Raw genomic sequence first — 23,314 nt, forward strand, 5'->3', positions numbered from 1 at the left:
ATCCAAGCACTGCCTCCTTACAAAGTTCTGTTGTGATCCAAAATAGCACATTACAAAATGGCTTTTATACTGCATTTTTAAATAATTTAATCCATTGTGTTGGACATAATATGATGAGTCAGGAATGCTTCAAGAACACCAAACAAAACAAGCCCCTGAGTGAAGATAGGTGTAAGAGTTCCTAGTCTGTGGAACCTGATAAGGATATGTCATGAGACAAGTGTTTGGCAGTATCAGGACTTAGGTTATGGTGCATATACCTAAAGTTGAGCTGTGGAATTTTAGGCATTTGGAATCAGAAATGCCAGTGGAAAAGACTGATGTGTCAGTAGAATTTTGACATGAAGATGAGACATTAATTAAAAATGTATTTTGAGGATCACAATTTTCATAGAGTTCATAGGCATTAGGGGATGGTAGTGACCTCATGAGATCATCGAGTCCAGCCCCCCTGCCATAGACAGGAAGTCTCCCGGGGTCAAATAATCCTAGTAAGATAAGCATCCAAATGTTTTTGAATGAGTCCAGCATAAGTGCATTCACCACCTCTGTGGGGAGTCTGTTCCAGAACCGGGATGCTTGGACCGTAAAGAAAATTTTCCTTATGTCCAGTCTAAATCAGCCTTTCAGAAGTTTGTGGGCATTAGACCTTGCTACCTCTTGGGGAACCTTGGGGAACAACTGTTGTCCCAGATCCTGATGCTTATATACCTTTGGCTGCCACCAAGTCCCTCCTGAGCCTTCTCTTCTCCAGGCTGAAGAGTCCCATATCCCTCAGCCTCTCCTCATAAGGCTTGCTCTCTTGGCCTTTGATCATATGGGTGGCTCTCCATTGAAACCTGTCAAGCTTATCTACATGCCTCCTGAAGTGGGGGGCCCAAAACTAGATGCAGTACTCGACTGTGGGCTCACTAAGGCCATGTAAAGCAGGAGGATGACATCCCTGGTTTTGCCTGAGATGCATTGGTAGATGCATGCCAGAGTTTGTTTTGTTTTGCTGGCTGTGGCATTGAATTGGTGGCTCATGTTCATCTTGTGGTCAATCAAGACCCCCAAATCTCTTTCACTCATAGTGCTAGCACTGCCAAGCCTATAAGTATTATGCTGACTTTTCCTCCCAAGGTGAAGCACCTTACACTTCTCTGTTGAATGCCATCAGGTTTTGGTCTGCTCACCTTGCAAGCCCATCCAGATCGGCCTGTATCCACAGCCTGTCCTCTAGTGTGACTGGTTTCCTTCACAATTTAGTGTTGTCCATAAATGTCATCAGTCCATATCTAATGCCCAAATCCTGATCAGTAATGAAGATATTGAAAAGTAATGCCCTGAATACTGAGCCCTGAGGGACACCATTGGTTGCCTCGTGCCATGTTCATTTGCTCCTGTCAATTATTACTGTTTGGTCTGACCTCGGAGCCAGTTTCCCAGCCATCAGACCATGAGATGGTGGAGGCCTCAGTTCCTCAATTTAACCATAAGGACATCAGGGGAGACCAAATCAAAGACTTTCCTGAAATCCAGATATATGACATCAATCTCATCTCCTTTGTCCAGGCAGTGTGTCATGTGGTCATAGAAGGAGATGAGGTTGGTCAGGAAAGACCTTCCAACAATGAAGCTAAGTTGGCTGGCACTCAGAAAGTTGCCTTCTGTTAGCCTGTTGATAATGTAACCTTTGATGATTTTCTCCAGCATCTTTTCAAGGATGGATGTCACACTGATTAGCCTGTAATTACCTGGATCTTCTTTCCTTTCTTTCTTGAATATTGGGACCATGTTGGTTCTTTTCCAGTCTTCCAGTACCTTCCTCAGTTCTCAAATAACTTCACCATAGGACATGCTATGATGTCTGCCAGCTCCTTTAGGACTCTCCAATGGATTCCATCCAGGCCCACAGATTTATGGATGTCGAACCTCGTGAGATGTTCCCTCACTTGATCTGTGTCCATTGTGGGTCCATCACCCACACCCTGGATACTTAGTGTGCCGTCTGACAGGGTAACCCCCTTGGGCAGGTGGAAGACTGAAGCAAAGTAATCTTTTAGGAGATTAGCCTTTTCTTGAGCATCAGACTTCAGCTGCCTCAATTGAGTTAGCAGGGGTCCAATGTTGTTTTTGTTCTTTCTCCAGCTTCCCATATATCTGAAGGACTTTTTGTTGTCCTTGATTCCCATAGCTAGTCTGAGTTCAGTTTTTTCCTTGGCTCTTCTGATTCACTCTCTACAGGTCAAGCTAGTGCTGTGTAGTCCTCCTTGCTGATGATTCCTGATTTCCATCTAGTGTAGGCTTCTCTTTTTAGTTTCAGAAGGTCCAAAAGTTTCCTATTGAGCCAAGCGGGTTTCCCAGCCCATTGAATGCCTTTCCTACAGGAAGGAATAGACTTTCCCTGTACTTCAAAGATTGTGTCCTTAAGGAACAGCCATTCCTTGTGGACTCCCTTTTCTAAGGGGCCATGGTCTCCTAGTGCCTGACTGACCAGCTTCTTGGGTTTGTGAAATTCAGCCTTACCAAAGTTGAGGATATCTGTTTTAGACTATTTTGGACTTTGTTGCTTTAAGTGCAAGTCAGATGGTTTTTAGATTGTTAAATCCTTTTGATCCTTATAGAATAGTTTATGCACAGGGAAGGTTTTTTCTCCAACAAAGTTCTTGGAAGTTGAATGAATTCTGAAACATGGTGGTTGAGATATATTCCTGGGGTATATCCTTTCCATTTTAAATTTTGCCATTATAATTTAATTATTTATTAAGTTCACCCAATTAGTTTTCTTAGGTCACCTATGAAAATTATAAAATCTTTTCTATAGTGTTTGCTAAGCTAATTTTGTGTCACCTGTTAATCTTTCTGACCTTTTATTCTCCTTTGCAGATTTATAACAAAAATATTAAATACCGCTAGATCTTCATAGGATAAAGAGATGATGGGTTTTTCCCCAGGCAAAACTATCTAGCAACACTACATGCTACGCCTGTTATCCCACCTTGAGTTCCTATGAAGTACTGAGATAACACTTTTTTTTCCCCCTCAGACAATCAGGGCCAATTCAAGTGAATTGCCATTCAAGCTATACATGACTGTTTTACATCATTTTCCTAGAGTCCAAACCTGAGATAATCAGACTTTTGCTAAACCTGGCATCTGTTTTTAGCCTGCTTTTACACTTCCAAAACATTATTTTTGTTATCTAAAAATGCTGCATGTAGAACAGGTATTTCCTCAACATTTCTGGTTAGGAAGACTAATGCACCAAAATCATTAACTTCTCATCAACTTCTCATCATCATCTTAAATTTCTTCTAGTATACCTTAGGGATCCAGTTGTATAAAATCCCACAACCACAGGAACTAGCAGGGAAAGCTGGAAAAGGAAATACCCAGTTTATATAAAAGATGCTGGGGATTAGGGTAACAAGAACAACAGGCTAGGGAAAAAGGGACCGGCACAAGAGAATAAACATTAATATTAAGGTAGCAGGTAATAAACAGGTACACTGTGGTGAAATCACCCATACAGATAACATGTATGAAATACGAATAATACAGTATATATGCTTTAGAAACCTTAAACCCTCCCACAACTCTAGAGACACTCTTACCCGGCCTCTCATCCCAAAACCTTTTAGTTGCTATTTGCCAGGATTCCCAAGTTTGAGCTCTCAAGCCTGGCTCTGCTGCTTCTTCTGAGTCTCTGCTTCAGCATCCCATGCTCCATCACTGCTTTTCTGCTTCCCATCCCCTGCAGCCTTCTGGGAATTGTAGTGCACATTACAGTTCATTCCTCCAATCCTCTGGAGGCTTCTGGGAGTTGCAATTCACACTAGAGGCATTGTTTTCAACGTTTTTCCTATTGAGACCCATTTGCAAAGTTCATGGCCTGTCCTGACCCACACCCCCCTGTCACTGCCAGTGCATGACCCACAGTCACCCCCCCATTTCCCAGACCATGCTGGTGTCCCTCACTCCTCAACCACAGGCCCTGCCCCCCCAGCCCCCACCCCCAGCCCTGCAAGTTTCGCTTACTCCCAACCTGCAGCCCCCTGCCAGAGGGGCCCCCAGCTGCCCCTGTCCTGCTCAGGCAGCAGCACGGTGGCTGCAATGGCTCTGGTTCATGCAATGACTCCAACCCTGGCACAGGCTGGAGGGAGGAGGAGGAGGGGAGGCCTGTGGCAGCCCCATCCTGGGCTGGGGCTGCCATGCTGCGCCAAGCAGCTTGGTCACAGCCTTTTCTTCCCCCCAAGCAGTGTCTCCTGGCTGCACTGACCCTGCAGGCACCCAGCCCAACCTCACAGCTTTCACCTAGCCCTTTCCCTTGCAGCCTTCCTGCTGCCACTCTGCCTTGCTGCAGTCTTGGCACTTACACAGGATGAGCACCTCTCAAACTGTGGCTCATGACCCTCTGGAATCTTCTTTTGGGTCATGACTCATGGGTGGAGAAATGCTGCACTAGACCTCCTTTATCCAGTCCCTGAAGGCTTCTGGGAGCTGTAGTTCATGTTACAACATTACAGTATGTGATATTCAACATTATAGTCCATTACATAGTAAACCTACAGATTTTTCAATTGGCTGACTTATTCTGGTCTGCTTAAAAAATATTTGTTTTGTTTTATTTTGTTTTCCTGTGTAAAATTTGGGATTTTTAGCTTTTTAATTCTGCCTTAACCTTCTTAATTTCCTTTTTTTCCACTATGTGGCAGAGCTGATATTAATTTTCAATAGCTTTACCCAACCTGTTTCTATTTTTCCAAGAATATGCTTTGACTCTGCAAATGATTTAAACATTTCCACATTGCCATGTTAATTTAGTTTACTTGTTATTTTTTTATCAGACATATTCCTTCTGAGACTTATTTTATCATTATTTACACTTTAACAAATGTCAGTATGTTATAGTTTCTTAACTTAAATGAATAAACTTTTTTATTTGCTTCCTCTTTCAATTAAAGGCTCTTTTCTTGAGTTTAGTGTCATTGTTCTAGTGTTTGGTACCTTTCCTCTCTCAGATATATTGCATGTGATATGTTATGAAGTATATTACTTAGAGTATGTCTGCACTGAAGACTTCTGGGAACTTTATTGATAGTCATTCTAGCTTTCAACAACTAGCTTCTATAAGAGAAGCAGTGAGGCCATGGCATCATGAGCTCCACATATTTACCCTGTTTTTCTGATCTTTTGTGAGGTTCTACATTATCTTTTAAAATTTCAAATATGATTTTTCACCAGACAGAATGCTGATATTTGATCTGAATGCAGAATGCAGATAGATATTTGATCTGATCTAATTGAGTATTATGAGTTCTGTGTCTAGTTCTGCTCAGTGATTCTACCCATCCTGCATAAGGGAAGGGATTGAGATGAATTTGTAGGCAAATGACTTTCCGGTCATTTATACAAAATGAATAGCCAAATAAGAGCTGAAATGAACTGGAACCAGAGTTCTGGGGGTAGGAGGTAGCGGCAGGCATTAGATATGGATAAGAACATTGAAGTTCTCTGAAACACTGTGTATTATTAAACTACATGAACTATAAAAATTTAGGTTTCTGGAGGCTACCACTGTACATTTATAATATAATATATTCAACTTTATTTGTCCAACAGTCAGAAAAATGACAGTCTAAGGATTTATGGCACTTAAAATTATTTTTTGTATGAAAAGAAACAACAGTATATACAACCCTCAGCTGAATGAAAAGGTAGTAATTAAATCTTTAGGGTTTTGCTGTTGTTCATAAATCACTCATACCTCATTCTTTAAACTCATGGTGCCAGCAAATGCAATTTGACTGAACTGTAGACTTCTAATTAATCTGAGATGGTGTCATTCATATATTAAAATTCTATACATTACTAATTAGAAATATTATCAGTTTATTGTGCTGTACAAAGAAGCTATCTTGAGAAATTGGTCCCAAATGGGCTGATTACATCGTGCCCACATTCCATAACATTTACAGATACCATAGAAACACCAATATTCTCTTTATTTCACTATGGTATTTCATGAATTAAATTCTCCTTGGAGAATTATCTAAAGAAGGATGTGTGGTCATGCACTGTTAACTACCTTTGTTTTTCCTCCTCCCAAATATCACAGTATATCTGACTGTGCAAAAAATTTTATTTTTTCTTCATGAGCAATTACTGAAAAGAACAAAAATATAGAAATTATAAACAATTTAGGAATATAGTTGAATAAATATTTATTATTGCATAACAATGTACTCTATTTGGTGGTAGTTTTGATGTCTAGATCAGACTAGAAATGGTTCAGACATAGATTTAAATGTGAGTATGTGCATCAAAAAGGAAAGGTTGGAACCACAAACCAGTGATAGGTGGCAACTATTTGTAGATATAAAGTTATCTAGGTCCTGTGATGAATTCAGTAGCATTCTAAAACTGAGCATGTGAAGTAAATTCCAATATTAAAATGCAATAAAAGCAGAAGTCATCTTTAGTCATTATTATTATTATTATAATTATTATAATTTAAGGCTCTAATCTTGCAAGTATAGTTACCCACAGCCATAATTATTTATAGGTTTATATTCTAGGCTGATAACCCTCATATCAGATCTATCCTTAGATCTAACTACTATCATCCCTCATTCCATACATGCACAAACTCATGCACACACATAAACAGACACAAATGTTCAAAGGGAAAGACCAAGTTCAGGAAGACTATAAATGAGACAACTACATCAGATTTTTAAACTCCTGAAATTTTCAATGACAGAAAAATTCTTTAATAATAATCAACATTGAAGTTAAATTTTTGCCATTAAGTTCAGTATGTCTATGACTGACATATTCTCTAGTTCACAGAAATACCAGGGAAACTGTAACAATCATTTCCTCCTATAATAGGATAATGTGTCTTGTTGAGAGGGGGCAAAACACTGGTTGTGATACACTTCAATTTTAATATGGGTTTTATTACCATTCCATGACATTCTTATAAGTAAGGAAATACAATCTAGGTAAAATTACTATAAGGCTCCCTGTACACGTTTCAGTTATTATGCAATCAATTGGTTAACTGGGCAATTCACTGAGACTACCTACACATGCAAAGTACCTATTGTGTCATAAAAAGGTCCAGCTAGCTATAAAGCTAAACTTTGAAAATGTGTATTAATCTAATAACTGTTTTCTATCCATCTTTAATTTGCACATGTAGCAAGGTCTGCCCCTGGAATGGGGAGCCCTGTCAGCATGTTCCAGCTACAGGAGTGCACCAGGTACAGCCATGGCTGGATGTCCTGCAGCTGAGAGGACTCTCAGCCCTGGCAGCACCCAGCATCTGTGAACTCTGGCTTCCAGCAGCACCCCATGGCTGGCAGGACCCAACGTCCTGCAGCTGTGGTGCTGGGACCCAGGAGTTGCTGTTATGGACACTGGGTCCCAGCATCATTGGGCTATAGGTTCTGGCAGTCATGGGGCACTGCTGCAATTTCCCAGACCTGGGGGTACCTGGGAGAGAACAGCTTCTACAGTCTCCCAGCAATGGGGATGCGCCATGAACCCCTAGAACTGGAAGATCCCAGTGGACTGCCCCCCCGCAGCTGGGAGATCACAGAAGCTGTGCTTTCCCAGCCATGGGGGTGCATGGGGTGACCCCGCCGCTGGAAGTCCCTATATACGACGGTGATCAAAAAGTTCTAAGACTTAGCCTTTATTTTAAAGAACAGTGTGCAAACTACATTTTTATGAGCTGTCCCCTTCAAAGTAATCTCCCCAAAATGATATGCACTTGTCCCAACGTTCCTGCCACTTTCGGAAGCAATGCTGGAAGTCTTCAACTGTGAGTTTTTTAGTTCCGCTTTCACATTCTTATGGATGGTTGGAATGTCTTCAAGTCTCCTTCCTTTCAGCTTCATTTTGATTTTTGGGAACAGAAAAAAAACACATGAGGCAAGGTCAGGTGAATACAGAGGGTGTGGTATCACAGGAATGTTTTTTTCAGCCAAATATTCTTGAATGGAGACAGCAGTCTGTGAAGGAGCATTGTCATGGTGCAGAAAGCATCAACTATTTTCACGTAGCTCACGGCGGTTTCTTCTAACTTTATCCCTCAATCAAATCAAAACCTCTTTATAAAAGGCCTGACTGATTGTTTGACTACTTGGTACAAATTCCTGATGAACAATACCCCGAACATCAAGTCTTAGAACTTTTTGACCAAACTACGTATATAAATAGGAGCCTTATCCTGACCTCACTTAAACTGTATTTTCCAGTGTAATTACATTAATTTCAGTTAAGTCATATGTGGCTTACACCAATGATGCAAGCATAATCATAATAATGACATTTCAGTGAAAATTAAATGGGATGTTTCAAGAAATAATCACTTTTATCTGGGAATTTTATGAGTAAGTTAATATCTTATGCAGCAATAAGATGGCTGGCTATATAAAAAAAGAAATTCTATCCTTTCTCTTCTGGTTTTCTCCTAGTGATTTGCCATCCCAACAACTGGGGTGGGGAGGGAGGTGGGGGAGGAAAGAATGTGGTTTTTTTTTTAATTCATGATTCATAGCAAGGTTGTTATAATTATCAATAACTCAGGCTTCCCATGGGGATCAACCTAAATACAAAGAACAGCATAAAAAACCATGAACAACATCATGACTTGTAGATAGTATCAAGTGACAGATAGAACATATTTTATTGTCAGAGGTTGCCCTGCAGATATATAGGTGATTGCAGTATAAGTCTCTGTAAGGACAAATTTTCTCACTGTTACAGCAGTGCTTAATTGTCAATCATGTTCTTATTAATTAAGAAAATACAGAAAAACCTTGAAACAATCAGTTAAAGCTTTATCTTATAATATAATAACAAAAGAAATAACTTTTTACATCTTTACAGCCTGAATTTTGGTGTGGATACAATTATTATAGCAAAGGTTTTATTCTGTGGTCATTTTCTTTAAATAAAGTGATCAGTGACAGAACATAAACTTTAAGTAACATTTCATTTTACAGATATATCTCTTGTTCTTGTCTGCAAAATACTAGTTAGGAGATATATTTGGTTATTTAAAACTACTTAATAAGTAGAAGACTAATTATCCTTGATTTATAGATTGTTTAAAAGCAGCTTATTGGAAATATTTTGTATTAAAAATTGAACTGTGTTGGCTATTATTAATTGGTGACACATGTCATATAGTTTAATTCTTCCCGTACAGAACTCCTAAAGATATAACCAAACTGCAACCACAGCAATAACACATCTTTTCATGTTTCTGTATGTAACTTGGTGCTAGTTTTTCAGTACCTTAACTTCTGTTTGAAATGCCTCTTGGGTAAGAACCAACTGGTTTGTGCACTTCCTGCCCATGGGCAAAAGTAAAATGCAGTATTTCATTTGACTAAATTCTTCCATGATCATATCCAAGACATAACTATATCACTAGATCACAAGATTTGCCATGCCAGAATTAAATTTAAAACATGTAGTTGTGCATTTTCTGTGCATTTGTGCATTACTTCTTTTTTAGATTAAAATAAACAAAGGGGGAAAAACAGCAGTGTAATGTCCAGGATGAAGCAGATGTGTTTATTTTCAATGTACAAGGAGCAGAAATTGATTCCATATATAATACATCTGGTGGTCTTTACTGATGCTTTCAAAGAAGTAACTGGAAGGGAATGGAGTACAACACATTTGCTTGATTATGTAGTATATAATAAACCATAATTGGTAAATTCTCCCAAACTACAGGAACTAGTTCATGACTGTCCTAGCTGCCTGCAGTGGGTTTGTTTGGGATTGAGAGAGTGGTCGGGGTAAAAAGGTAAGAAAGGATTATTGATCTAACAAACAGATCATTACGCAGAGCTTAACAACACAACAAAGACAGACAGTAAATATCTGAGTTGGCAACTTATCGGCAGTCCCCTTTTATGCTTTGTATACAACAGGCCTCTCGAAATCCAGTGAAGTCAAGCATCCCCAAACTACACTGTCCAAAGGGCTACCAGGAAGGACTCTGATATTCAGTCTTTGGGCTTCTCAGGACCCACCGCCCTGCTGAATTCAGGTCTGCGGTTTTTCTTTCACAATGATAGCCTCCTTTACTATGCCACTTTCCTTCAGCAGATTTCTGGATATGCCAGCACATTTATAGATTTTTTTGTCCTAGCTGTTGGCTTGCAGCCAGTTATAGTTCTCGACTACAAACTTTCCTTATATGACTGACCAATAGCAGTACAAGCCTTTGCATTTTCCTTATATGATTATTTTTAGCTGCACCATCGCTAATGAAGCTGGCTTTAAGCTATGGCAAAATGCATTAACAAAATACAGGAAATGCTTAATCACAATGGCTTCCTTTTACACTCTTTCTTCTAGCTATAAGCATTCCGCAATATACAGATAAGCAGCAGAAAACTAGGTATAACCCTTTGAATGCCAGTTTAGCTGTCACAGGATGCCTCAGCAAGCATTTTTTCAAGCAGAAACAGTTTGTTGTCAAGAGACATGACTAAGTCACTGCCATACATGACTACTATTTCTGATATTATTCTTGTGTTTGTTAATGGAGATTGTGGAATTAATAGACATCAACCAGAGTCCAGTGTAATGAAATTTCCCCTTTCTCAGCAACATTGAACGTCAGGGATCTTGGTTTTCTCTGATAAGAAAAAAAATCCCTAATTTTAAGACTAAAAATAGTAACCCAAAATCCACATTTTTCTGTTTTCAAAATGGAACACCACTCTGTCTATATATAGTGGTGTTCATGGAAAATGTGGATTTTGGGTTACCTTTTTAATCCAAAAATTGGGGATCCTTTTTTTTTTTATCAGGGAAAACCAGGATCCCTAGTCGTAAGTCAAGGTAAGGATCTTCACCAACCTAAATTTAGGTGTATGCCACCAACACTATGCCATCAGAGCACACCATTGTACTGTATGCCAATAGAAAGAGTTTTTCTACTGTACCACCTCTCCAGCAACATAAGCTAAGCCAATTCTTCTGTTAGAAGAAATGAGTTTAGAGGTTTTATTGGCCTGCAAGCGTGAGTTAGGGAAAGTCATCTTTTTACATTCCCAGGCAATTTAGGCTAATACAACATTGTCACATTAACTAAGCCTCATTTTATAGGCTTAAGAGTCACATGTTAAATAGCATAGACAATTTCATCCTGTTTTTTAACATTATTCCTTCAATGGATGGGAAAGAAAAAAAAAACAAATAAACTTAACAGTTGACAAGAGAAAAGGTGTAGCAATGTTAGTGTATATATGCATATATTTATGTGCATGTAGACAAACACATATTTACACGCTTTTATTTAGGTGGAACAGAAATGGTTTACAGTAAAGCAAATGACAATCCACACATCCATCTCATATTAACCTGTTGCATGGTTGCAATATTTTTTCTTATCCATCACTTGTTTTCTATATTCAGAAAATTGAAGTCAAATAAACTGTGGATGTCAATATACCACACCCAATATTTTTATTTAAAAAAATATCGTCAGACACCTGGAGACAATACTAAGGGTCAATCTACAGGAGTCATTTACTAAGGAGCTGCCTAATTAGCTTTGGAGTTAAGTCTCTATGCCTGTATGCACAGCCCTATTAGGTCTCAGTAAATTAATGCCACTGTAGTTTAGTACTTCTAAATACATATACTATCCTGTGGTGGGGTCATTATCTGGACAGCAATGTATGTGTAAATGCTGGCTAGGTCATGAAGGTGCTTCAGTGCAGGGGCTACCTGCTGGCTAGCTCCACTCTGAAGTCCCCTCATGTCCCAGCCAGCCTTGTTGCAGCATCTTGAACTGTGCCGCAGCAGCCCTGGGCTGGCAAGCTGACCCCCCCAAGCTCCCTGCCAGCTGAGGCTTGTGTGTGTTTGTGTGTGCATGTGCATGTGCATGTATACACACACACACAGAGAAGCTGTGTTATCCAGCACCTTACAAACTGGCATGCTCTGTTAACTAGCATGCCAGTTGATGCAGCAAAAGCGAAACCGGAAGTGCCCACTCCCCATTTCTCATGGCTGCTGGATAACAAAGCTTTTGCTGTATATAGCCTTCATAAGTAATTTTGTGCACTCTGATATAATTCTAATCAATTAAAAATGTTCCCTGATGAGCCTTTAGCAGAATGATGCTTTCCTCATGTGTTTTTGTGTTAGGAAGTTTTTAATTGGAGTAAATAAAATATGAAATAGTGCATCAAAAGATGTCCTCTGGCAACATGAGTATAACACACACACAAAAATGCTATTTTGAGAGAAAACTTGACCTTTTCACAAGGGTTTTGTATCCTTTATTTAATAAAAAAAAAATAAAAACATATTTTCCAGGAAAAAGTAAAAGTATAAATTCATACAACTGTATTTTCAAATATCAAATACCAAATCATTTGTCATCTGCAAGAATGTCAATTTACAATAACCACCAAAGAAACTACAGCTTTAAATTGCTTCATAAAGCATGAGACTCAGAATTAAGATTCAAATTATAGCTCATGTATGTTTGCTCTTGAAAGGCCATGGTCATGGTAGAAGCTTTGTTAGGATAACTTAAATAAGTAGGAAAATATTCAAGTCCTATTTGCAAAATGGGACCAAATTTATCCTTGCTATAAGTACTTTGACTTCAGTGAATCTTTATCAGAAATTAAACTGACCTTTGTTTTTATAATGTGGCATGCATTTCTTTGAAAATTACTTTTAGCTCATTGGTGTTAATTGTGTTCCTAATGTATTCTATTTATCTGTCAATAAACAGTGTTTAGATTTAATATCTCTCAGTAATCCCATTTGCAGACTAATACAAGACAATAGCAACAAAAAGATACATTGATAGGAAGTACAGTCAGTGTATAGTGAAGAACAAACAGCACTCCATAAAACAAGGGTTTAAACCAAGAAGTTATACTTTCATTGGATGTGGCAAAGATGCTAACACAGTTCGTACTTAGAAATGAAATCACAGCATATATTGCAAACAGCTGGCTTTTCTGATCACACAGTACCATTACACTAGTATAAAACTGTCAGAGTTCTCATCAAATTCTATAAAGGGCACATAACATTAAGGAAGGACATCTATGATTGAGTTCTTAGATAAACTGTTAACTTTAAAGAATTAAATATATACTAAGAGAATTTACTACCAGAAATATCTTCATACATTTGATCAAGACTTCAGCCCAGATGATATGATGTCTTTAAGAGCTCAAAGTGTATGATTGCTTGTTGCAATTAGCTATTGTTAACAGTGCTTAAAACTCAAAAGATTACATGTTCAGGCTTGTTGACTAGTGCCGTGTCCTTTAGGTATCTTACAGTTATGCCACTTCAAGGGATGGTTATCATTGATTACTGTTAACAAGTTGGTATTAAGTTAATTTCTAAGGAGTCCACTAATACCTCTTAAATAGGTACTTTGTGTCAGTATTTCATCAGTCACACGGGATGCCCATGCCTGCTATGGGACAAGGAAATCTGAGTGAGGGGGATCCCCTACCCTCCATCAATGCTGACTTCATGAAGGAACACATGGAGAAGCTGGATACCTTCAAGTCAGCTGGCCCTGACAACCTGCACCCCAGGGTACTCAAGGACCTGGCGAGCGTCATAGACCAGCCCCTGGCACGGATCTTTGAAAACTCCTGGCGCTCTGGTGTAGTGCCCGAAGACTGGAAGAAGGCCAATGTGGTGCCGATCTTCAAGAAAGGGAGGAGAGTGGATCCGGCTAACTACAGGCCCATTAGCCTGACTTCTATCCTGGGGAAGATCTTACAAAAGTTTATTAAGGAGGCCATCCTTGATGGACTGGCCCAGGCTAACATTCTAAGGGGCAGCCAGCATAGGTTTGTTGCGGGTAGGTCTTGTTTGACCAATCTCATTTCCTTCTATGACCAGGTGACCTATCACCTGGACCAGGGACAAAAGATTGATGTCATATATCTTGACTTCAAAAAAGCTTTTGATCTGATATCCCATGATCACCTCTTGGCCAAACTGCCCAGTTGCGGCCTTGGCTCCACCACGATCCGCTGGCTGGGAAATTGGCTTCGTGGTCGGACCCAGAGGGTTGTGATTGATGGCAGTCACTCATCATGGTGCCCTGTGACCAGTGGGGTCCCTCAAGGCTCTGTCCTGGGACCCATACTGTTCAACATCTTCATTAATGATGTGGACATTGGAGTTAGGAGTGGACTGGCCAAGTTCGCCAATGACACCAAACTTTGGGGCAAAGCATCCACACCAGAAGATAGGCGGGTGATCCAGGCTGACCTGGACAAGCTCAGCAAATGGGCAGACAAGAACCTGATGGTGTTTAACACAGAAAAATGCAAGGTTCTCCACCTTGGGAGGAAAAACCTGCAGCACCCTTATAGGCTCGGCAGTGCTACGTTGGTTAGCACTACAGAAGAAAGAGACTTGGGGGTCATCATTGACCACAAGATGAACATGAGCCTGCAATGCGATGCTGCGGCTAGTAAAGCGACCAACATGCTGGCGTGTATCCATAGATGCTTCTCGAGCAAATCCCGGGACGTCATTCTCCCCTTGTACTCGGTCTTTGTGAGGCCTCAGCTGGAGTACTGCATCCAGTTTTGGGCTCCACAATTCAAAAAGGATGTGCAGAAGCTTGAGAGAGTCCAGAGGAGAGCCACGCACATGATCAGAGGTCAGGAAAACAGATCTCACGATGACAGGCTGAGAGCCATGGGACTCTTTAGCCTGGAAAAGCGCAGGCTCAGGGGTGATCTGATGGCCACCTATAAGTTTATCGGGGTGACCACCAGGATCTGGGGGAACGTCTGTTCACCAGAGCGCCCCAAGGGATGATGAGGTCAAACAGTCACAAACTCCTGCAAGGCCGTTTCAGGCTGGACATAAGAAAGAATTTCTTTACTGTCCGAGCACCCAAGGTCTGAAACAGTCTGCCAGCGGAGGTGGTTCAAGCACCTACATTGAACACCTTCAAGAGTAAATTGGATGCTTATCTTGCTGGGATCCTATGACCCCAGCTGACTTCCTGCCCTTTGGGCAGGGGGCTGGACTCGATGATCTCCTGAGGTCCCTTCCTGCCCTAATGTCTATGAAATCTATGAAATCTATGAAATATAAATCAACAAATTTGGACTCCTCTAGCATTTCATGATCAGGGAGCATGTTTTTCTTTGATTAAAAACATCCCAAATTTTCCGATATAAAAAAACCCAAATCCACATTTTTCAAATATATATATATATATTTTCCCACTCTCCTGATACAAAGACAAACTTTCTACCCTCCTTAACTCTATGGCAGCTGATGAGCCCCAGGAGGTAATTGTGACATGCTGGGGGGCTTCTCAATGACCCACCCACACCTTGAAGTCTGCACCACGTGAACCCCACCACATTCCCCTGAAAAAACTACAGCCTCTCAGCTGATGTGGGGAAAGACACTGTTCTTTTAAATTTAAAGCAACAACTGGGAATATCATGGGAGAAGGAGGGGTTACCAGTCCCGGTCAAGGCTTGAATCCTGTTCCCTGCAGCAGGGAGTGGGGTGTGTCACCTAACAAATATCAGGTCACCAGCCCACTTCCCTCTCAGCTTCCCCATAGCAGCCAGGGGGCTATGCAGCTGGCTAAAGTGGCTTTCTGGTATGTAGCCAACCAGCACTGTGGGTTACAGGGGCTCAGGTTGCCAAAACCAACCTCCCACTGCCACTACAAGGAAACCATGGATAGGCTCCTCAATCCACCCTAGCAGTCCGTCCGAAGAACCTATGCCAACCACCCCAATGAACAGTCTTTCCTGCAGCCTAGTCTGGCCTCATCCAGCCTTAGGAAAAGTGGCTGGCAGCACTGAGGGCCGAGGTAGCCGCCTCCCACCCCACACTAGGGCCCAACCCTATCCAATCACGAACAATGTATTGAAACAAGTGACAGTCCTTATTTTTTCTCTTGCATTTAACTTCAATCAAATAAAACTTTTTAAATAAATAAACTTTACATGACGTCCCCTCCCCATGTCATGTTTTATGTCCATGTTTTCCCACTTCCTGACACAGTGCTCTATATTGCTCCACTTCCAGATATTTTGCTTCCCCTCCTGCCCATAGCAGGGAGATCCTATCCATCCAGGCACAGACCTGCATCTACACACCAGACCTCTAATGGCAAGTCTGAGCAGTGTACATTAGAGAGGGTATTAACCCTTCACTGATCACTTACAATTATCACTTGCAAACTCAGCCATGTAGTCTCACCCTAAGTGGCTGCTGAATTAGAAGAGAGGCAGATTTGATTTAATGCAGAATTATATTTTCCTTAGTAGAAAAACAAAATGAAGCTTGACACCAATTGGGTTTCCTGCCCAAAATCTAGGAGCAATTCTGTTACCCACTCCAGGAACATAAGTACCTCCATTATAGGGCTAGGATCACTGGCCAGAGGTGCAAAGAATGTAATGGTGGCACTTTAATACCTATAGGCTAGGGACAGAAGTTACACATAAACTGGCTTATATGATCAGAAACTGGATTAAACCTGTAACAGAACATAATTTCTGTGTAGATAAACCAGTTTCAAAATGGCTGAAACTAGTTTAAGATAAATCTGGTTGAATGTATTATCAGACTTAACTGATCTGGGCCAAAACAGTTTATGAAACTTCTGTCCAAGACTCCTTCTTGGCTTAAATTAAATCAGAGTCCCCCACCATCCCAGCATGCTTTTCAGCCCTGGGCTGGACTGAGCCATCTGTTCCAGAGAGCAGGGCTCACCCCACCCTTCTGCTCTCTAGCTGGAGCAGGGGCAGGGGCAGGTGCATGGCCAGACACTGGCTGGCATGACTCCCTAAAGCAAAGGGGTAAGGAGCTGGGGTCTGACTGGCTGGGTGAAGCAGCCCCTGTCAGGATCCCCCCACTCCCCACTCCAGTGGTAGGGGTGGGGATGTGGCCAGATTCCAGCTGGTATGATCCCTCCATCTGCCTGCCTCACCTGCAGGTGGGGCTGGAGCTGCAGCTGCAGGGCAGAACTGGGCCTGCCCATGGGTGTGTTAAGGGCAGGCACAGAGGAGTCAGCCTGGGCTGGGCTACTGGAGCAGGGATCTTCCCAGCCAGCTGCAACTCAGGTTGAGGCTGTGGGAGCTGTAAGCCTGGTTTACTCCTGGCTCCCTGGCATGGGAAAGACCCTGCCTCCATGGCCCAGTCTGGTCTGGGCTGGCCTCTCCATGCCCACTCTCAGCATCACCCACAGCCTGCCTGGCTCAGCCCTGCAACCCAAGTCTCATCACCGAGCAAGGCAAGTGGATGGTGGGGCTATGCTGGCTGGCTCTGGGCAAGGACCCCTGCTGCACAAGCAGCCACTGGGGCAGAAAGTTGGGCAGACCGAAGCTGAGGTCCCCATTCCTGATGGGAGACAAGGGAATTTAATTCCCCTCTCTGCTCCTGCTTTGCCAGAGGCACTGCCTGCACTTGTGCCTGGCCATGCTATCCACCTAGAGGACAAGCCTGGCAACAGCTGCTCCTGCCTTTCACTTCCAGGCACACCCCACCTGAGGTCCTTGCAGGCCAGGGTAGGGGTTTAAACCCCTCCCCAATCATACTTAATGGCCTGCCAGGGTCTATCCACACCCCATCCAGGTCAGCTTCCCTCCAGCCTTGTGGCTGCTGCCAAAGAGTAGGGAGGGCTTGCTCTAGCACTCTCTGGCTTATTGCCTGAGTCACTGCAACCAAAAGTGAATCACAGGAATCAGAAGTGAGTATCTATTTACTTACAAATTGGTTCAATCTATAAAGGTTAAACTAATGTGTTGAATCTATTCTAAACTAAAGTTTGAATCTATTGGGTGCGTCCACACATGCAAACATAGAAGTGGTGCAAATTTGAGCTGGGGCTTTTTGCCTCAGTGCACATGCTCAGACATGCACTTTGTTGTGGAGCAAATTGTGCCACTTGGAGCAAAGTAACCCAGCCTGGCTCCTCCCAGATCCACAGCCAGGGGGAGCTAGAGCCCTGGGCCATCACCTGTGCTGTCCCCAGCAGTATAAAAAGCTGCCCTGGCTTGGCGCCATCAAGTACAAAAAGCTGCCATGGCTATTTCAGGGCTACTTGCTTTCAGGAGCTTCTGGGCCCAGCTAATTGGTACCTTGTGCCAGCCGGACTGCTGAAGCAGCTCTGAGAGCTCTCTGCACACTTTACCCACTGCAGTTGTCTGGTAGTAGGGGCTGCTGCCTGGCTGTGACCCGCTGCACACCTGCCAGACCCAGATGAGGCATCTGCCCCTCTGGGCCAGCTGCCAATGGGCTGTAGCTTCTGAGCTGGCCTTTGTGTGGCACTACTGCCATGGGTGCCCCCTACCAGGCCATCTGGGCAGCTATCACCTACAAGATGTTCTGGGTGTAGTGGCCTGCTTTGAACTGTCAAAGCATGTCCCCCTGGTGCCAACTGACCAGGAGGTCAGCCACAGCCAGCTGGGTCCAAGGTGCCAGCTCTGAGTAAGTAGGGTTCTGCCACTGACCTCCCTAGCAGGAATTTTGGTGTTCCCTACTGGAAAATTGAAAAATCCCTGATAAAAAAAAATCCCAAAGTCACTCTTTAAAATACCCCCAAATCCAAGTCTCTTCACAATTAAAACAAAAGACAACTATAGATCAGTTGGGCAATATTTTATTGACCTATCTACAGTGTTAAAGCCATTCGGAAGAAGTCATAATAATAAAGTGACTTCTAAATACTTGTTCATGAATTCATGAATACATGAATATATGTGTTGCTGTCCCCCCTCAGGGGCTACATCCCCCACAAGAGGTAATATCCCCCGCCCCAAAAGGGTCCAAATGGCTACCACCCCTTGCCTGCAGGGCCCACATGCCCCACCCCAAGCCCCCAATTTCTGCCCCACCTGGCCCCATCCCCCACCAGCTGCTGCAGATCCCATGATGGCTGCCCCACCCAGCCCCAGCCCCAGCCCCCACTTGTATACCCAGACCCCATGGCTGTCCCCCCAACCCCATGGGGATTTGGGGAACTCTGGGGGAATGGGGCCGGGCCAGGATCCGTGGGGCTTGGGGGCCAGGTAGGGTGTGGGGTCTGGCAGGGAAGGGATTGGGGGGACTCAGGGGACAGGTGGGTGTGGGGGCCAGGTGGAGAAGGGATTAAGGGGCTTGGGTGGCAGGTGGGGAGTGTGGCCATGCAGGGAAGGGATTGGAGGGTCAGCGGGGAGTGGGATCATCTGGGGAAGAGATCTGGGGGGCCTGGCTCTCTGCAAGCCCTGGACAGTCAGGCAGCATGCTTCAGCACCAGGGCAAGGGCCAAGCAGAGAGATGCTATGGCAGTCAGACCATCTCTGTGGAGGACCCAGCCTCAAGTTGCCTTGAAGCAAAGTCCGGGACCATGCCCTAGCATGCTTTTTTTACCTCTGGTTTTTTGGGGGTTTTTTGACTCCTAGATATTCCAGGGGTCTAATTTTGCCCCTGCACTGCAAACTTACAGCAGGGCGAATCTTTTCCCATTCCTGAATGTGCCTCTTGCTGCATCTAAAAGGGGTTTGAGATGCTGCAACAGGCTCATCTGGATGCTTCCATTCAGGCTTGGTTTTTTTTAATGTCTGTACTTAGCCATAGCGAGTAATAGAATTGCATAACTTAGCTGCTCAAACTTTGGTAGTGGTTATTGTCAGGATTTGGGAACTTTCTTATCAAGCCGATAAATAACTATTTATTACTTCTTTTTCTTAAGTGGTTCTTCAGCATATTGTTAATACACTTAATAGGGCTCATATGAAGTAAATGTATTTAAGATTTTGAGAGCCAATAGAAAATTTCAATTAATTAGAGACGTACTATATCTATGGTACTACCTTCATGTGCTAATGTTTTGATTTTTTTCTTCAAATCAGGTTTGTCTATCAGGGCTTTTGTTTTTAAAAACAACACCACCACTACCACAGGATGCTTATTTCAAGTGCACTATCAAAACAAGAAAAGTGTTTAAGGAAAAGAAATTCAGAAGTTCTAGACATTCTGCAATAATGTGTATTTACCTGTATTAGCTACAATCAGTTTTCTATTCTTTAAGCAAAGTCTCCAAAGTTAGTTATGACTGAAGTTTGTGCCAGTAGATGGTTGGAAATTCTGTAGGTTACAGTTTGGATATTCATTGCATTAGAGAGAACTCATGCCTAGGTAGAAAAGGTTTGGAGGGAACAAAATCACATACAATTACCTCTTAGAAGTGAGGGTTTTTTTTACTTTTGGGGTTGGAATATGAGGTCTAAATAAACTAGTAGTTTAGGAATTTTGAGGAATCAGAAGCACAAGGAAAAGGCTAAGAGAAAATGTTTTTCCATCCACACCAAATGTGAATCGATAAATACTTCTTTTTAAAATAAATATTATGAATTCCAGGTTCAGATTGACAATGAACATTTGATTTTTGAGATTCACTCAGATACATTTATACTATAATTCCCAGCTCTTTGAAAAATATATCAAGCAAAATAATGTATTCAACAGTGTAAGGGCACTCTCTTTTTTAGCAGTATTCTATTTTAAAACCAAATTGGGAGATTAGCAGTACATATGATCTCTGGCTTGATGAATATATATGTACTCAAATCTATTAATGCAAGTTAAGTAAGAATGATGTTATGAAAGCTAACCACAATTTTAATATTCTTGATCGAGAAATGCATTGTATAACATTGGAATGTGGTGAGATGTAGGTAGATGAACAATGAATTTCAAGATAATTGAGAAGTTCTTCCTAACAATCATATGTGGCACCCAATTACTAGAAGGGTTGCTGGCTGTAGCTAAGTTGGTCTAAGGACATATTCAGGCAGGTTCTTTGGGTAGATGTGATATATTTTATTAGACCAATTAAATAGTTGGGAAAAAAGTTCTTTGCAAGCTTTCGGTCACAACCACCCATCTTCAGGCATTGAGACACTCTGCTGCTCTTATGAGTTCTCCAAGGCACAAAAGAAGCTATATGTATGTTGGGCTCTAAAGAGGTGTCCTACCTTTTATAATATCCTACTCAGAATCACATTTTTTTATAATAGAAAAATTGTCACATAAAGTGCAGGACTTACAATCCATCAACATTTGGCAGTGGGTTATAAAATTTCTCTTATACTTAATTATATAATTTCGCTCTCTACAGCATGTCAAAAGCATAATAAAAAGCTTTTTCCTACTAACTCAGCAAATATAATCAAATCTATTTTTAAAGTAGATTGACTTGGTTTCATAAGTCTGGATCCATTCACAAAAATATAGTTTTAATTTATAGTGTTTTCTTTCAGCATTCTCACTTCTGACTTTATTAAAGTAATTCAGAGTCAATGTTCTTTTATGTTATGTTTCATTGTTTTTCCTTATTTTTTCAGTTATTTCAAAAAGTGTATTTCTGGTTCCTTAGCTGCTACATATCCCTATATATGTTGTAATGCAAGTTTCATTTTTTCTGTTAAGTTCATTTCCATCACCCTTGTTTATATCTTTAAACCCTCTTTTTATTTCTTTTGGCAGTCTGTCTCTCAGACAAGTCTGCCTTACCCATAGTTAATATCTGCATCGGTGTAGCTAAACTTAGGATTTCTGCAACTAGAACCTTCTGTACTGTTTGTCTAAGTTCCTTTCTACAACTCTGTTTGCCAAAGACCATCATTTTTTAATGGATGTGACCTTGAATATTCCTAACATCTTTGTAAAGATACATAGGAAACCTTTATTTAGTAAGTATAAAGCAGTATGGGTAAGCAAACATTCCATTGTTTAGACATAGTGCAAGATAATCTTCTACTAAGGTTGTAGGCAAGCATAGAATTTCATAATCCTTAAGAGAATTTAGGGGAGAAAACTGATTCATTTATCGAATTACTACCGCTCTCTTTATTTGTCCAGTATGCTAATGAGTTTTCAAGCTTAGCTGCATTTGGCTTCCAGGGTTGAAAAGAAAAAAAAACCCATTTAGCTCACTAAAAGCAAATCTCACTATTAAAAACTCTCATTCTGTCACTCTTGACTTTATGCCATTAAATTGCTGTAGTTTGAAGTCAGCTTATCACTCTTAGAGAGATCAGTGTATAGAGCTTTGCATACGTGGCAGGTATTTTATGTATATAAATATATGTATATATATATACATATATATATGTATGTATGTGTGTATGAATGTGTATACATACACAGACACATATATATGTATACATATATATGTGTGTGTGTTTGTATATTTATTCATATACACATGCATACACACACAGCTATATATATAATACCTGCCACATATGCAAAGCTCTGTACATTGATCTAAGAGTGATAAGCTGACTTTAAACTACAGCAATTTTCATAGATTTCATAGACATCAGGGCTGGAAGGGATTTCGGAAGATCATCAAGTCCAGCCCCCTGCCCAAGGGGCAGGAAGTTAGCTGGGGTCATAGGATCCCAGCAAGATAAGCATCCAACTTTCTCTTGAAGGCTTTCAGTGTGGGTACCTGAACAACCCCCGATGGCAGGATATTCCAGACCTTGGGGGCTCAGACAGGAAATACTTTTTTTCTTATGCCCAGACTGAAATGGTCTTGCAGTAGATTATAACTGTTTGACCTTGTCATCCCTTGGGGCACTCTGGTGAACAATCGTTTCCCCCAGATCCTGGTGAACACCCCTGATAAACTTACAGGTGGCCATCAGATTACCCCTGAACCTGCGCTTTTCCAGGCTAAAGAGCCCCATAGCTCTTAGCCTGTCACCATAAGGTCCATTTTCCTGACCTCTGATCATGTGTGCGGCTCTTCTTTGGAATCTCTCGAGGTTCTCCACGTCCTTTCTGAATTGTGGAGCCTAAAACTAGATGCAGTACTCCAGGTGTGACCTCAGCAAGGCTGAGTACAATGGGAGAATGATGTCTCAGGATTTGCTTGAGAAGCATCTATGGATGCAAGCCAGTGTTTTGCTTGCTTTACTAGCCACAGCATCACACTGAAGGCTCATGTTCATCTTGTGGTCAATCATGACCCCCAAATCCCTTTCATCTATAGTGCTAGCCAGCGTAGCACTGCCGAGCCTATAAGGATGCTACAGGTTTTTCCTCCCAAAGTGGAGAACTTTGCATTTTTGGACATTAAACACCATCAGGTCCTCATCCGTCCATTTCCTGAGCCTGTCAAGGTCAGCCTGGATTGCCTTCCTGCCCTCAGGTGTGGATGCTTTACCGAGAGTTTGGTATTGTTAGTGAACTTGGCCAGTCTGCTTCTGACTCCGATGTCTACATCATTAATGAAGATGTTGAATAATATAGGTCCAAGGAC

The sequence above is a fragment of the Crocodylus siamensis genome, chromosome 1, assembly GCF_052110815.1.
Source record: "Crocodylus siamensis isolate JL-2025a chromosome 1, ASM5211081v1, whole genome shotgun sequence".
NCBI lineage: Eukaryota > Metazoa > Chordata > Crocodylia > Crocodylidae > Crocodylus > Crocodylus siamensis.